Source organism: Piliocolobus tephrosceles, chromosome 3 (genome assembly GCF_002776525.5).
Source record: "Piliocolobus tephrosceles isolate RC106 chromosome 3, ASM277652v3, whole genome shotgun sequence".
Classification (NCBI taxonomy): domain Eukaryota; kingdom Metazoa; phylum Chordata; class Mammalia; order Primates; family Cercopithecidae; genus Piliocolobus; species Piliocolobus tephrosceles.
In genome coordinates, this window is record NC_045436.1 from 4,895,668 (window position 1) to 4,909,835 (window position 14,168).

General features: G+C 45.5%; 1 long non-coding RNA gene across 1 annotated transcript; it reads left to right on the forward strand.

The window, feature by feature from the left end:
- The first annotated feature begins 4,731 nt into the window (after nucleotides 1–4,731).
- On the forward strand, nucleotides 4,732–11,470 carry LOC111548453. Its single transcript, XR_002733424.1, has 3 exons — nucleotides 4,732–4,885; nucleotides 6,682–6,914; nucleotides 10,337–11,470. It is a non-coding gene; the product is annotated as an uncharacterized LOC111548453 (long non-coding RNA).
- Nucleotides 11,471–14,168: the final 2,698 nt, after the last annotated feature.

The following is a 14,168-nucleotide window of genomic DNA, read 5'->3' on the forward strand; positions in this document are numbered from 1 at the left end:
TCTCTCTCTCTCTCTCTCTCTCTCTCTCTCTCTCTTTCTTGAGACAGAGTTTTGCTCTTGTTGCCTAGGCTGGAGTACAATGATATGATCTTGGCTCATTGCAACCCCCACCTCCTGGGTTCAAACAATTCTCCTGCCTCAGCCTCCCAAGTAGCTGTCATTACAGGCATGCGCCACCACACCTGGCTAATTTTGTATTTTTAGTAGAGATGGGGTTTCTCCACGTTGGTCAGGCTGGTCTCGAACTCCCGACCTCAAGTGATCTGCCCACCTTGGCCTTCCAAAGGGCTGGGATTACAGGCGTGAGCCACCGTACCTGGCCTACAATGTGTTTTGTTGTAATATGGTGGAGGGGTCACTGAACTTGAAGCCCAGTGGCCTAAATTTAAATCTAGACTCTGCCATGACCTAGGGCAAGTCATTAGATTTTTCTGTTCTTCATCTTTAAATAAAGCAATTGGAGGAGATAAATCCTAAAATGGCTCCCAGCTTGTATGATTCCATTATTCTCTGATTATGCATTATTTTTGTTTGTGCTTTGAAAGTAAGGAAATGACCTTAATACTTGAAAGTTATCATGCGTCAATCAATTCTACTATTCTTCCATGCATGTGTGAAATGGTGTGTGGACTGCTGTGTAGATTGTCTCACTGTAGTGGAAGCCAGGTTGCATTGCCCAGTTTTTCATTTCTGAATGAAGGACTTATTCCCCCAGCTGCTGGGCATGCTGCCTGCAAGTAGCCCTCAAGTCTCAGTCCTCCTCAGGAGTTGCTCTGGGCTAAAGGAAGCCACTATGCCTGAGACTTACTGCCTTCCCAGAGGCAGCTTGTATCCAAAGACTGATCCACATGGGAATTTTAAGATAGGGTCCCCTTACCGCAACTCAGGGTGACTCTGAAAGATTCTACTAGCTCAGAGCTTCTCATGGGGTTAGCTGAGGCCTTTGATGAGACTAAATTGCAACCCAGTTTCTCCCTCTGTCCAAATTTGCTTCTTTGCCCTCCACCACAAGGAGTTGATCCCAAAAGCACCCCCAATAAAAATCTTGCATGCTAATCTCCATTCAGTCTGTTTCCCAGGTAAGCTACTTGTACATCATATAACCACCTAATGGAATTATAACATAGATAAATGTATTTGGAAGCTGGAGGGAGGTATCTTTCCATAGTCATCCAACTAGAAGATGATAAATCCAGGGTTTAAACCCATGCCCCGGCAGCCCTACTCCAAACTACTATAATATTCTGCCTCCTTGATGTTTTATTCATTTCTCAGATTTTATACAAGTTTCCCAAGTGTACATTTAAAAATCATTGCTTAAGTGTATGCATATTTTCCAAATATTATATATGTTTTCATGCTAGTCTGCAAAGGTGAATGCACGTATTGGGAATAGCCCCAGTAAAGTGACTTTCAAAATAAGTCACCCCAAAGTTAGCAACCTGAGAAACAACCCAGCAGACCTAAATCCAGCCCCTTCCAAATTCTTTTAAAAATTTTTTTGTTTTGCCATTTTGTGTTTATAAGCTATAGCTCCTTCCAAATCCCGATGAAAATAGCGAAAAAGACAAAAACAGAATGCTGTTTGACGAGTTGCAGGTGAGAAAAACCGAGTGCAGCAAAGGCCCCAGCGGATGCTTCTCTTCACACTCCTGGATTGGTATCCGCAGTCCTGCCTCTGCTGGGGCCGTGAGCACGCGTGGGTCGGTAAGCATTTCCAGGTGCGTCTGCAGTGCTTTCTGCAACCTCTCTCCCACCTTGCCTCCCTGCGCTGAGGGTCTCTGGCACTTTCAGAGACCAGCAGCTGCTGAAATGTCCTGTTCTAAGAGGGCCTGTTCACAAGTGACTGTGTAGGCTGATGCCAGAGGTGGCGATGGTAGACAAAGTTCTAGACTGAGCCCTGCCGCTAACACTCAGTGATTTTAGGGAACTGCAGGCCTTGCCATACCTTCGTTTTCTCAATAGCCAAATGAGGATAACAATACCTGTTCTTCCTTCATATAAAACGACTGTGAAAGACAAACGTGACAATGGCAATGGCAGTGCTTGATGGTTACAAGTGCTATTTTCCAAAACCCATTATTACATCCTCTGGTAATAGAAGTGGAGAATCATGAATAGCGATTTATTCATTTTAAGTTAAAAAGTGTCTCATACTCTTTTCTTCCTTCTAACAGATGATTCACATCTCACCTCTATCACTACCTATCTTATTTGCATAAATGGTCTTGATCTTTTTGTCTCTTCTCTTTCTTCTCCAGCCCACTACTTTACTGGAACCAAAGTGAATCTTCCTGGGTTCCAGTAAAATATAATCCGCTCTCTCCTTCATTTATAAACCCCTAATCATCCCTAAAGAATGAAGTCCAAGGTCCCTATGAAAGACCATCCTCCATCTGACCCTAAACCACTGCTCTGTCCCATCTTCCACATACCCTGGCTTCCTCCCAGTGCTCCACATACACCATGGGGGGCAGCCTGCACCATCCAGCACCTTGGCCTAGAGTGTGCCATGGTAGCCCTCAGACCTTTGCATTTCAAAGGTCAGTACCTTTTTTAAAAAATATGGGAAACGTGATGTTTTTATTAGGCTAAGAAAGAGAGAATGTAAATGATAATATAGATGGTATCATCTATTTTCAGCTTGATTTCATAGGAGAAAGAAAAATAGCAACACTCCAAAAGTAGAAAGTACATCCTTCCAAACCTAAGTTCTTTTCAATCAAATAAATTTAGCTTTTTGGAAAGCTTCCTACCAGGCCTTTATTTTTCTCATGTTCCTTCAGACCACTGGGAATGGAACCACCAGCATCTGTCCTGGGCGTGCTTTTGAGACACACTAACCTATCTATCTTTTTCATTCTAGAAAATTCTCACCCATCCTTCAAGATCAGTTCTTGAATGAAGTCTTTGCTGACTCCCGAGGCAGAGGTCTTCGCTATTCCTTTGTGTATCTCCTTGTTACGACAAAACATACATCGATTTTTGATGGTGATTTCTTGGGCACATGGAACAGGGAATCACCAAAGCCCCTTCAAAATCCTCTTAAGTGGGCCAGGCGCAGGGGCTCACGCCTGGAATCCCAGCACTTTGGGAGGCTGAGGCTGCAGATTACTGGAGGTCAGGAGTTCGAGACCATCCTGACCAACATGGTGAAACCCTGTCTCTACTAAAAATACAAAAATTAGCCAGGCATGGTGGCAGCGCCTGTAGTCCCAGCTATTTGGGAGGCTGAGGCGGGAGAATCACTTGACCTCAGGAGGTGAATGTTGCAGTGAGCTGAGATCGCACCACTGCACTTCAGCCTGGGTGACAGAGCCAGACTCTGTCTCAAAAAAAAAAAAAAAAAAAAAAAAATCATCGGGTCGGGGGCAGTGGCTCACGTCTGTAATCCCAGCACTTTGGGAGGCCAAGGTGGGCAGATCATCTGAGGGCAGATCAGTTCGAGACCAGCCTGACCAACATGGTGAAACCCCATCTCTACTAAAAATACACAAATTAGCCAGGCGTGGTGGCTGGCGTCTGTAATCCCAGCTACTCAGGAGGCTGAGGCAGGAGAATCACTTGAACCCAGGAGGCAGAGGCTGCAGTGAACTGAGATTGCACCACTGCACTCCAGCCTGGGCGACAGAGTGAAAATCTGTCTCAAAAAAAAAAAAAAAAAAATCCTCTTAAATAGCCTCTCTTCTCCCACATTTCCATTCCCTATGGCAGCTGCTCTTCCCTCTGTTTCTCTTTAAAAAACCTCTTTGGGCCAGGCACAGTGGCTCACGCCTGTAATCCCAGCACTTTGGGAGGCTGAGGTAGGTGGATCACTTGACCCCGGGGGAGGAGGGTGTAGTGAGCCGAGACCGCACCACTACACTCCAGTTTGGGCGACAGAGCAAGATCCGTCTCAAAAACAAAAACAAAAAAATCACATCTTCAGCCTTTCTGGGCACACTTCTACATCCTCCCTACCCAAAATGGCACTGGAAGAGAGTCCACTGAAAGCTGCATTTGTCCTCAGCCCAAACAATAAGCCACCATGCCTCAGCTATGCCCTAATGCAGCATGACAGTGCGCTGTCTACCCGAAGTCTGTGGTCCCAGGTCAACGATGAGGGACCCATAGCAGAAAGGTACAAGGCCTTGCATATACACATGTTTTAAAAACAATGAAACAATGAATAAAAGTTCTGTAGTGACGGCCAGTAGTGACAGTCCACAAGGGGACATCCTGGTACTTTCCCCCGTTTCATACTTTTCCTGTTACTATAACCACGGTCTGTACCTTCTCTAGAAAGGCAACTCAAACATGTTTAGGACATCTGGGCGGCTGTACTGAGATCCCAGCATGTGGCAATCCAGCCATTACGGGAGCTGCACTGCTGAAGCACAGGTGCGTCCTGCCGGCTCTTAAGCCCAATTAGGAGGCAGGGTTATTTGATGGTGGAACAGAGCAGACCCTGCTGTGCATGATGTACCCAGGCTGTGTCAGCTGCACCTGTGGCTTGTCCCATGACCCTTTGGCCCATCCTGCTGTGAGTGTGGCTGTCAGTCAGGGTTGAGAGTTTGGAGAGAAGTGGGCAGGCAGCTTCAGGCCCCACGTTGGTGTTGGCCTGGGCACCTGTTGGATCAACACAATAACTGCACCCTGGAGTTCCTGGAAGCTGCCTTCTGCTCGGCCAGGCCTGCTTGTGGGCGGAGCCCGTGCCAGCTACACGTGCCAGGGAAGCCACAGCTTGGCTGCTGGGCAATGCAATTCCGGGAAAGTGCAGGCTCTCTGTGTTCTTTCCTCTCTCGCAAACCATGGGCGCCCTTGGGTCCCTTGGGGGTCACTATGTTACACCTGCTTTTTATCTGTCTGGGCAGGAGCTGCTCAAGCCACATCTTATGACGCTGAGGTAAGAGCAGAAGGTTGCGGAGTGTGCGGGCTGGGGTGTGTGCTAAGGCCCTGTGTGCTGGATTACTCCTTATGTGTCTCATTGCTTACAGGAACTGTTTGTTTGTTTGTTTGTTTTTTGAGACAGGGTCTTACTGTGCCACCCAGGCTGGAGTGCAGGGCTGTGAACATAGCTCACTGCAGCTTCGGACTCCTGACCTCAAGCAATCCTCCCGCCTCAGTCTTCCAGGTGCTTGAGATGAGAAACAGTCTTTTTCTCCTTTAAGAATTCATTATTTCTCCCCTTGGGCTGTTTGTTCAAACCCACACAGGAGCAGGAACATTGCTTTCGATTGCCAAATAAATGACATGATGCCAATGATTAAAATGTCAAGAACACAGTGTCTTGGGCTGAGATGGTGAAGGCAGCATTCAGGCTGCGGTGATCTGGGGTGACAGGAGTGGCTAGGCGGAGACTGAGGCCTCCCTTCTTGTAGGATTTGATGGTGGAACAGAGCGGACCCTGCTGTGCATGATGTACCCAGGCTGTGTCAACTGCATTTGTGGCTTGTCCCATGACCCATTGCTCATTGCTATTATTGTCTTGTTTTATTTTTGCTTTTGTTTGGGTAGGTGAAAAGGCAGGTCAGGTGATGAAGAGCAGGATGTTTCATTTTTATCAAGCATCACCTGATTCAAAACGTAGCCACTGAAAAGAAGCAATCTTTTTTGGCCTGCGTCTCTGAGGATAAGACAGTGTGTGGGTGATGGATGCAGCCCAGGTGGGAGCTGTCTGCAAATAACCCAGCTGCTTCCTGCAGCTCTGGTCATCCTGCTGCCCTCGGCTGCTCCCACGGAGGCCACCTGCCTCCCCAACACTGAGCTGCTCACCTAGTCCAGCCACCAGTGACGGCCCCTGGCTTTTGAGGTGTCTGGTCTCTCCTCTCTCACTCCACTGCCACTGGCTTCCAGGGATCTCCAGCCTGTATAGAAACTTCTCACTACTCTGCCCTCGCCCTTTTAGCAGGCTCCTGATGCTACTGACTCCACCTCCCAGGCACATCATTCTAATTTAATTCTTTACAAGTATTCTCCATCCTGGAGTGCTGGGCTCCACCATGGGGGCGAGCCAGGGCACATCACCCACAGCTTTCCAGACACCCGGGGCCCGGGGCCGTCCTGCTGTGAGTGCGGCTCCTTCCGCCTTCTTCCTTCTTCGCCTGTGGGGAGTTAGACATTCGCGAACCTCGTACTCAATCCCTGCCTCTGTCATGGCCTGCTAAGTCAATAAGACATACCTGCATGTGTCAGAACATGTGCAAGCTTCTGACAGGATTCCAGTTTTTCCCCATGGAGCTTTTGGCAGATGAAGCGTGTGGCTCAACAGCTGGTCTGATGTCCCTTAACCTCCCCCACACCAGATTGTCTCTGTCTCCACATTCCAGCATATCTGGGTCTCAGCTTTGACACAATCAGACACTGTTGCTGAAGTTTTTATGTTTATATGACAGAAGAAACTGTCACCGCCCCCCCACCTCACTCTCCCACCCGTTGTAGGAAAGGGCTCCGAGGTCTTGAGACCACATGCAGGGGATGGGAAAGCCGGCATTAAAGGGGAATGGAGTCCTTCTGTGATTCCAGCAGCCTCAGGAGGAGAACATCAGAATCTGAAAGTTCCTGTCCCCAGGGATGGGAACCCGCTGACGTCAAGAGCAGAGCAGGTGTCTGGCTGGTGGAGGAAGCCCCCGGTGTGGACTGATACTCTAGTGTCTCCGGAGACACAACCGACATTTGTCTTTGGGAGATGTGTTTGAGCAGGTCAGTTAGTGACAAACCCAGGCGGCCTGCGGCCCTCCCGGTAGAGAGTGAAGAGGAAACGCGACGAGGGGATACCGCCCACCCTGGTCCCCAGAGAGCCGCGTTGTTTCCTCCCACCGAGGCCTTTGGATCGGGCCACAGCAAGCACCCCTGGGCGCCTGGCCGAAGCTGGAAACTCGGGATAAGAATGGAGGCCCTGGAAGGGAAGAAGAACTGAGGAGTGGGCTTGCCCTGTGAGAAGGGGTGGAGCTCTTCAGAGGATGGGGGTGAACTTACCAGACACCTGAGGAAATGGAGGCTGTGCTGGAATGGGGGAGCCTGGATGAAAATCAGAGAATGAGAAGGCCGGGTTCAGAAGGGTGGGAAAGTCCCCGGGAGTCCCCCTCGAGGGGGATGAGGTCATCTGGGGCCACTAGGAGGACCAAGCCTTTAGGCAGAACCTCAGTATTTACCCTCCTGTGTTGTAATCCTGCCTTATTTTGGGTTTCTAAAAATTGCAGTAAGATGTACATAAGAGTTACCATTTTAACCATTTTCAAGTGTACAATTCAGTGGCAGTAAGCACATTCACGATATTGTGTAACCATCGCCCCACTGAGTTCCAGAACTTTTTCATCATTCCAAACACAAACTCTGTACCCATTAAGCAATATTCCCCTTTCCCCTCAAGCCCCGCAGCCCCTGGCGACCTCTGCTCTACTTTCTATCTCTTTGAATTTGACTAGGTATCTCAGAAAAAGGGAATCATATAATGGTTTTCCTTTTGCATTCGGCTTATTTCGCTTCGCATGTTTTCAAGGTTCATTCATGGTGTAGAATATATCCAAATGGCATTCCTTTTAAAGGTTGAATAGTATTCCATTATATGTAGATGCTACCTGACAGTCAATGAATGGGCTCACTGCCATATGTACACAGAAACCCATACTATGGCACTGGCTTTTTTTTTGGAGTAAGGATCTTGCTCTGTTGCTCAGGCTGGAGTGCAGAGGCATGATCTCGGCTCACTGCAACCTCCACCTCACAGGGTTTAAGCAATTCTCATGCCTCAGCCTCTCGAGTAGCTGGGACTACAGAGGCACTCCATTGTGCCTGGGTAATTTATATATTTTTAGTAGAGACGGGTTTCGCCATGTTGGTCAGGCTGGTCTCAAACTCCTGACCTCAGGTGATCCACCAGCCTCAGCCTCCCAAAGTGTTGGGATTACAGGCGTGAGCCACCATGCCTGGCCTGATTTACAGTATTTGAAATCAAATCCACCCTCAGCGTTTCCCCAAGGGGATCAGAGCAGGGCACCCGGGAACATACTTCCTTCAGGTGTGTTGCAGAAGCTTAGCTACTGACACGCTCTCTCCTGCTGCACTTAAAACTGGAAACAACTGAAATGGTCAGCAACGTGCAATGGCTGGGGAAATCACAGTCCATTTCACCAGTAACGTCCTTCAAGATTTTTCAGTGAGATGGGCAAAAATTTCATGATATAAAATTGAATACAAACAGAGCAGATGACAAAAGACATATATAATGTTATACATTTGTAATACGTCTTAATACATCTCAGTAATACAGAGTGCATTGTGGTGAGATATATGTACATATATAAAAGCAGGAAAGAGATGTGTTAAGTATAGTTTGTCTCTGGAAGATGGGGTGAGGAATAGTTTTTGTCTTTTCTAAATTTTTCATAATTTTTTTACAGTAAGGGTACATTATTTGCATAATCAGAAAAAAAGCACTATACATGTGGAAGCCAGTAGGCATGCATGCGTATATCCAGCACTTTCCATCTGACCAGAGAATCCTGTGTCATCTTACATTCATCTCTGGGTGGTCACCCATGTCAGGACCATGAGAGGCCCGTGAAAGAGCCAAAAAGAATCCTCAAAAAATATCTACCCACTAAATTCTCTGCATGACCTAGTCTCAGGAAGGAAAGGGTGGAATCTTGTCAGCAAGAGTGGCTGTGCACATGCTTGCGGGAAAGAACTTCCCTACTATGACCCTATTTTTCTTTTTTTTTTTTTTTTTTTTTTGAGACGGAGTCTCGCTCTGTCACCCAGGCTGGAGTGCAGTGGCCGGATCTCAGCTCACTGCAAGCTCCGTCTCCCGGGTTCACGCCATTCTCCTGCCTCAGCCTCCCGAGTAGCTGGGACTGCAGGCGCCCGCCATCTCGCCCGGCTAGTTTTTTGTATTTTAGTAGAGACGGGGTTTCACCGTGTTAGCCAAGATGGTCTCGATCTCCTGACCTCGTGATCTGCCCGTCTCGGCCTCCCAAAGTGCTGGGATTACAGGCTTGAGCCACCGCGCCCGGCCGACCCTATTTTTCAAAACAGGCTTTTCCGTGCTTAATCTGTTTTGTGAATGATCCTCTCTCCGCCCCTCCCCATCCTGCAAAAGAGAAGACATTCGTTTTTATGTGTGTTGATGGTACTTCTGTTGGTAAGGCTAGGTCCTATTGCCTGGCCACAAAGGGGAACCCATTTAAGACCTCTGTCCCTTGTGGTTCCATGGCCTGGGGATGCATAGGAAGGCAGTCACCACACAGTACGGGAAGAGAACCTGATGTTCTCACTCAGCTACTGGTTCACTTGGGTTAAAAAACATCATGGGCAGACAGGCTGGACAAGTTACTGTGTTCTCTTTGGATTCAATAGCAATATCACTTATTTTTATGTATTTACTTATGCATATTGTATTTCACAAGAACAGGCTTCAAGATGGTTTACTAGCATTTGTTTGCTTTTATTTATCACATTTATAAGTATTGGTTTATCAAATTGTATACTGTAATAAGATGTTAAAAACAAACCAGAAGAAAAGAAAAGTAGAAGAAAAGGAGGCCGGGGGAAATTAGTGTGCAGAACACCTGCTGTGAGACTTTGCAGAGTTACCAAGGTTGGATGGGAAACTCAGCTGGGAGCTTCCTGGTGGTTAAGGGGGATCCCAAACAGAGGGTCACCTTAGAGCTGATTCAGCAAGGAGAGGACCATGAACCAAGCACTCTTGCTTAATGGACTCTAACCATCTTAAAACACTGTGAACCAATAATTGAAAACTCACCCAGAGTCCAGCAACAGCCGTGTGCAGACACAATCTCCTGGGGTGGCCAGAGAGGACAGAGACACGTGCCAGCTGCCAGCTTCATTGCTGCTGTCTTCTGAGAAGCTGGGAGTCAACACTAGGAACTGAACAGTGCCCAGAGAACAGCAAACTAGGGCTGGGTCTTAAAAAGCCCTTGCCTAACTTTATAAAGTCTAAATGAGTTTTGGTTTTATCCTAAAATGTTGGTAAAACTTCTTAGGCTGGTATTCAAGGCCACCACAAGCCAACACCAACAAATATCTATATATATCCTTGGTCCCACTTCTCCACATCACCTGTCATTCCAGTTGAACACTGGCCTCAGGCTTGCTGTGCCTACTGTTTGACACCCCTTCCTCTTCTTTGCACAATTCTTTCCTTTAACCTCGAATGATCTCCAGAGTGATTTCCTTTCGCCCGCAATGATCTCCAAATGGGGTTGTCTGGGGCCCAAGGGAAGCCCCACCTAGAAGAGAATGTTAGAGCATTCACAAGGATCTCTTCTTCTGATAAGAACACCAAAGTTCCTTGTGGGGTAACTAGTTTCTCTTCTATTTCCGTTTTCTCTTCTAGGAGGACAGCACATTGCACTCTCACCTCCTTTGCAGTTAAGTGTGAAATAGTGCCAATAGCGTGAAAGAAAAGAAAGAAGATGATTCACCTCCCAAAGAAGGCGATTCCCCACTGCTGTGTCCCTTCTATCAACTTGATTCAAAAAACCAAAATGGACCGGGGAACCACGTGTTGAAGATGGGAGAGCTCCAAAAGAGACTGGAGCCCTGAGTCACCACCTGGAGGAAAACTACCCACCCATCAGGAATTTATACTATACAATTGGGAGTTTTTGGGTTACAGCAGCTACTTTAACTAAAACACCCAGAGACAAGAGTTATTATTGCACACACTGGTTACCTTTTTGTATGTTTGGGTCCTCTCTGTTCGATGAGACTGCACATTCCTTTGAAACACATCTGTTTAAAATTCTTATATCCCCAGAGACCCTAGCAGAGAGTATGCACAGAGTGAGCCTTCAGTAAATGCTGAGTACATAAGCTCCTAAAGGATGAAACTGGGTCTTCGAAGCTTGTTCTGACCCGTACTTAGTATAGGATTTTGTGCTGTTGGTCACTTTTCATAAAGGTTCTTGCTATTAAGGAACTTGATATCCAAGGTACTCACAGAGAGTAGAAATTCAGGGGAAACAAATAGAAGAGATATGTCCAAAAATCCATTTAAAATTTCACTGACAGATATTTATCTCTTTAATCCTGGAAGTTGTTGCATGTAAGGGAAGGTTCAGTAGAACGAAAACAGGACTGCAAGCTGGGAGGAGATTTGGGGTCTCCTGGCCAACTCTGCCACAAATTGTGTTACCTTCAATTTCCCTGCTGGTAAAATGAAGCCAGTGGTCCCCAAAATGAAATTTGGACTAATGGCAAATTAGCTAGCATTTGATTATACATCGATAGGTTCCCCATGTGATTTTAATGCACAAATCAGATTTGGGAACCATTAGGTAGGTGATCTTATCCTATGAGTCTATCTTTTTCAACATGGAAAAATAAATTTGTTTTGCTGACCGAAGGCTGTGTAACTTAGAACTGGAAAGAGACATAGAATCAAATAACCCATCTCTATGGGGCAAAAAAATTAAACACCTTTAGTTCATCCAAAGATGAAATGGAAAAATAAACATGTTTTAAGATGATTTGGTAGAGAAAATATTTTCTTTGCCAGGATGTTAGAGAATTTGTCAAGAGTTATTAAACAGGAGAGTCAAAGGTTTCATTGCAGGAACTTAATAAATATTTGTTTATTAGCTGATTAGTGTGCTGATCCAAGCAGAGAAGGAATTCTGTCTTTGTTTTAAAGCCAGGATTTCTAATTGCCATTTCGGGATAAAAATGTGCTCTGTGTTCAGCTAAGCAACCTAAACTGTCTACTCCATTATTCAAACAAACACCAAAAGGGATTTAATGTATCCTCTGGCAACCAAAGATCATACTCCCAGGTCAAGCTTCCTTCAGGCAGATATCAATGGTTACCTTTAGTTATTGAAAAATATTGCATAATTCACGCGCTGTGCTTGACAGAGTTGATCCAAACTCTGGGGCCCTCAGGAATTTCAGGCAGAATTCCTTCCTCTTTGAGGGTGTCTTCGTTCCCCACCCTGGGTGTTTATCATGCCTCTGAGTGAAACACAACGATGACAATGGCATAGCTTTGCAAAAAAGAAATGATCCAGAGTCCTTTCTAAAATGCAGCAATCAGAACTATTGATTCTGAAATTGAGCCATTTCCAGTGGTACCGAAGAAGTGGCATATGATAGAATTAGAATATGTCTTCTATTCAGCACACTCCAAATAACTCTCTATACAAACGTATTCAAAATGTATTTTTATTCAACATATTCAGAATGTTCACCCTTCAAAAAGTGCTTCCCCCATTAGCCAGCCACATGCAAGTCGGTTGTTCCCACCTTTATTCCACTGATATGGAGGTCATTTGAATGCTGTTTTCTCTGTTAACATGCTGTCATTTGAACAATACACTCACGTTTCATGCAAATTTGAATTATGCAAGTTTTAAATAATGCTATGTAAAACAGCAATAAAATACTACTGGAGATTGCTCAATTTCAGAATGGGCAACATTTGAAATAGTCCAAATTCCTCCAAATTTGCATGATTTATCCAGAATGGCATAACAAATCCAGAGCACAGCCAGTGAAACTTACACCTTGTTTGGACCCTGGTCTGGTGGCTGTGCCACGGTTGTGGTAAACAGAAACCTCCACAGGGAAACCTCCACAGGCCTTGGTCAGTATGACGGGGAGTCGTACAATGAATCAAAGCAGATGTTTTCCTGAGGGATTTTTGTGGCTATAGTGCAGTTTAAAAAAAATTCATTGTGTTAATAATTTAATATTTTTGATATCCTATGAAAGTATCACATAAGCTTTTATAAGATAGTGGCACTGAAAACGTGCTGTAAATTATTATACTCCATTCAGTATGACAGGGGAATGGTTCCAGGACCCCCAGCACCTTCTACCCCAGGATACCAACATCTGCGATGCTCAACTAACTGATAGAAAATGGTCTAAGATTTGCATAGAACCTACTTACATCTTCCTGTATACTTTTTTTTTTTTTTTTTTTTGAGACAGATTCTAGCTCTGTCTCCCAGGCTGGAGTGCAATGGCACGATCTCAGTTCACTGTAGCCTTCACCTCCTAGGTTCAAGCAATTTTTCTGTCTCAACCTCCTGAGTAGCTGGGATTACAGGTACACACCACCACGCCCAGATATTTTTCTTTGGTATTTTTAGTAGAGACGGGTTTCACCATGTTGACCAGACTCATCTCGAACTCCTGACCTCAAGTGACCCACCCACCTCGGCCTCCCAAAATGCTGGGGTTACAGGCGTGAGCCACCATGCCCAGCCCCTTCCCATATACTTTAAATCAACTCTAAATTACTTACATTATCTAATTCTATATTGAATTTCTTAGGATTTATATTAATCCTAAGTAAATAGTCATTATACTATTTGGCATAGGGAATAATGGCAAGAAAAAGCCTGTACGTGTTCAGTACAGACACAACCATCTTTTTTTTGTTTGTTTGTTTGCTTTTTGAATACTTTCCATCCATGGTTAGTTGAATCTGAGAATGTTGAACCCCTGGATACTGAGGGTCAACTGTAGTATGAAGTGACATTAGATGTGATAGATGAAGAAGGCCTGTCACTGGCCATGATCCACCGTGCCATTAATTTGGGAGAAAGACTCTGCAAAATAAAAGAGACTGTACTAGGACGCATTTTGAAGCATCTTTGAAGCAAGTATACCATGAATATAGAATATAGGCACTCTGATAACATATTCCCTTCCTGTCTTGTGATTATCTATAGGAAAATTAGACTTAGATTAAGCACATCTTGGATGATGCCATTCTTCAGGAATGTGGCTGCCTTTAAACTATTTTTATGTGAATATAGTGCATGTGCTTCCTAGATTGCAATCTCAGAAGGAAGTGGAAAGCATCTGTTGTTTTTACATCCCACACTCCAGTTAGCTAATGACAATAATGGTGGCATTGTGACAGTAGTTTACTGTTTACAAAGTGCTTCTGTCTCAGTTCACCCATGTGACGACACTGCAAGGTGAGTTTTCTTGGTTCCTAAGCTTGACAGGCCAGGACCCAGAAGAAGTGTAGAGAGAGTCGTTGATTTGTCTGGGTCACTCAGCAACAACTGGTGGGTAAGAAACTGGAGAATGGGAAACTACAGGCATCTGAATGGGAAGCTACAGGCATGAAATGAAAAGCTACAAGCATCCAAATGGGAAGCTAAAGGCATGGGATGGGAAGCTACAGGCATCTGAATGGGAAGCTACAGGCA